The sequence below is a fragment of the Salvelinus sp. IW2-2015 genome, linkage group LG1 (genome assembly GCF_002910315.2).
Source record: "Salvelinus sp. IW2-2015 linkage group LG1, ASM291031v2, whole genome shotgun sequence".
Taxonomy (NCBI): Eukaryota; Metazoa; Chordata; class Actinopteri; order Salmoniformes; family Salmonidae; genus Salvelinus; species Salvelinus sp. IW2-2015.
Window position 1 is genome coordinate 5,419,952 of NC_036838.1, and position 3,431 is coordinate 5,423,382.

Consider the following 3,431-nt stretch of genomic DNA (forward strand, 5'->3'; position numbering starts at 1 on the left):
AACTGCAATTTCTGGGGAGCAGCACAGCGAGCAAAAAATTGTCGCAATAAAGACCGATAATTCTGTAGATTAGCGCGTAGGGTATTGGACTTCAAATAGGTTAACACCTCCTTCGTACTGACATCTCTTTTCCGTTTTGCAAGACTAAAAGAGCAGGTCTGTGTTGCTGGCATATTATGATCATCAATCCATTGTTTGACAATAGCTTGTTTGGAAGAATGTATGTTTACATTGTTGCTCCAGTAAATAATTTTCTTTGTAAAAAAATCTGTAAAATGATTGGCAATATCAAACGTGGGTTGGTTCTTATTATTTTCCCTTCAATCCTCCACACTAGATGGGGCATGATGAGATAGATGTAGGTACCAAGTAAGGCCCCTTAACTTTTTGTCATACGCTTTTTTAGAATGCATTTTTTAGAAATCATTAAAGATTGTTGTAAAGATAACTTTTTTTGCTTTGGCATAGTTTCTTTGCATAATTACGGTAAATGTTTCTAGGTATTCTGTTCATGGTCAAATTTCTATTTTAGACTTGGCGTGCCTAAGACTTTGGCGCATGATTTCTTTGAGAAAAAGCCTACCGCAGTCATCAATCCACTCGCTGGAGATGGACGAGCACCGGCAACTGTAACTCTTTCTTACAGGGGCATGATGGTCCTTACCTAGTGAGGGCAAATCAATAAAGACATTCTGTAGGGCGTGAATTTAGTTGCATGCCGTTCAGTTCTTTGGAAACCTTAGTGTTTTGCCATGGGTTATGATGAATATTATGGTCTGTCCAGCCCACTGGCAGTTGCTTCTGCTTTTAGAGCATTGCAATGGTATATTAGCAGAAAGAGGTGCAGGTCAATGCATGTGGTCTGAACGGATGGACCCAACTAATTGAAGTAATGCTTAGACCATGTTGTTTTCAGAACCACAGTGTGCTCGAGGCATAGCTCATGGCAATTGTTGGTTCTATTCGAATTATGTGGTGGAGTCCTTTCCCATTTATATTAGAAATCACCGCAAGATAAATAAGCGATCTCTGTTGCTATCCTGTTGGCGCTGGTCAACCCAGTACAGGTAAGTCTCCAAATAGGGACACCTTAGAGGGCAGCGGAGGGTCTGATACCCAGCCATCCCCACCAATAGTGGCTGCCTGGTGAGGAGATGCCCATAGTGGCGTGTCTACTGTGACATACAGTTAAGGTCATGCCCTGCCTGCTAAAATGTATGCTGATTGCTGATATAGTACAGTGCTACACCCCCACCATTCCTATTCCTATCCCTTCTTAGTAGACTATATCCATGAATGTTCATTTGCCCATCATTTACAGACGCATCTAAATGCGTTTCGGTCATGGGATTTTTTTTTTCTCCTTTCATTGATCTCGGTGGGAAAGTGATCATTCATTCCAAAATCAGTGTTTCTGAGTTCTCTGCCGATGTTCTTCGTCATTTCCTTTTGCTTAAATTTGTCAAAACATGCAAAAATAGCCCGTGGCCTATTTCCAGAGGCCTTACCTATTCTATGGACTCTGGAGAAAGTGACATTACGCACAACATCAGTGGGCAGTTTTAGTTGAGTTGACATAAAGTCTCGGACTATGTCCTCATTCTCCGGTATCCCTGAAAATATTAGATTGTCCCGCATTGATCGACACTGTACACCAAGCAAGGTTTCTTTAAGATGTTTGTTCTCCCTTTGCACCACCTCCACCTTGCCATGAATAGAGTCTACAGTACCTTTCAGCGCCGTGTTCTCTTTCCTTAGATCATCAATCTGACGTTGAATGAATTCTAGACTAGCACATAATACATTCATGTCCTCTCGTAATATATCCAAGATATCAAGTTTGGCAAGCCTTTCATTGATGGATTTTAACAAGTCAACATCCATATTAGTAAACCTCTCCCCACTCGCGCCCTCTTACTAGGGGATGGTTTGGTTCCATCGTTGATACCTATTGGCCAACATGATTTTGGTTAGTTTTTTTGACTGGGTTGGTTGTCCTTAACAATGCTTGAATCCTCCGAAACCAGTGACATGTTTCTTTGAGTTCGTAAGTATCTCTCGGCAATGAATCGTTCAAACTCTTCAATGGATTCTGAATCATCCAGCGTGTTAACAGGCAGAGTTAAACACACAAACAAATTATCCTCGATTTCAATCAAATGATTGTAAACTCAAAGCATTGAACATTATTTCGAATATTCTTATTCATTTTGTATTTTGTACAATTTTGTCATATTTATTTGCTTTATCAGCATGGATTAACAATCATGGCATATTTGTTCAATCAACACTGATTTTGCTATTTTTATACACTTTCAATGTATTAAAAGTACAGTATAATGTTACATTTCCACCACTAACCACTTGATACCTAAGCATACTGTAAATCGTATTGATTGATTTTGTAATTCATTTCATATAGCCTACTTTAACTAGCCTGTTGTCTTCAATTCTGAAGCGATTTTTAAACCAACACATTTTAATATTKTATTGCATGTTTTATATATTTCTCTAACCCTTTTGTATGCGAATTGCCAATGCCAATAAACCATCATAATTGACGTTTTTTTCCAGTGACATCGCGTAAAAATGTTACAGAATCTGTATTCATTAGGAAGAAATAGGATTGGCCAGGGCAAATGATACAACAGGATAAATAAATTGCCGTCAATTCCTAACTGCCTACCTGTTCTTAGAGAGACATAAATGCTTAAATGTTATGCTCAAAATTACCTTTTTTTTCATGATCCAACTAAGTCAATTGATTAATTGCAGCTCTGAAGATCTTATTTGATATTATAGGTGAACCACAAAGCTTGCAGAAAAAAGCGAGGTGATTACTGCCCCCAAACTTGACCATTGCACCATAGCATTGAGAGAGACAGATGATCTCACGCAGTGGTTCAGACATCTGTCTTTGCAAATAAATGCTTCAGCCAACCGGTGAATAGCAGTTGTCTAAGATGGGAAAAAATATTCATTATACTTACATAGAACAACAACATGCAATATAAAGCATGAAAGTGCAGTATGAGATTATATGAGACTTAATTATGATAAGGAAGCAGTCCTCTTAGATGATGGTAAATTGGTTGTAATCTAACAGATTCGATATGATTCAAGTAACGTGTTTTTCGAAAATGTCGAATGCGTACATATCGTCTTCTCATTTATGGAAGACCTACTTACTTACTGAGAACAGGAAAAAATATACGATTTTTGATTGACTTGAATGAAGATTCGCGTTTGCCTATCGATTTACTGTAGGTTGGTTGTGATTGTGAATAATTAACCTCTGAGTAATAACATAGAATTAGGAATTAAATGTATGTTATTGGACATTGTGACGAGCATGGAATTCTAATATAGATTCTATTTTCTATGGTGACACGTTTCCTTTATGCGCACAGCGGTCGTCATTTTTGAGGCAG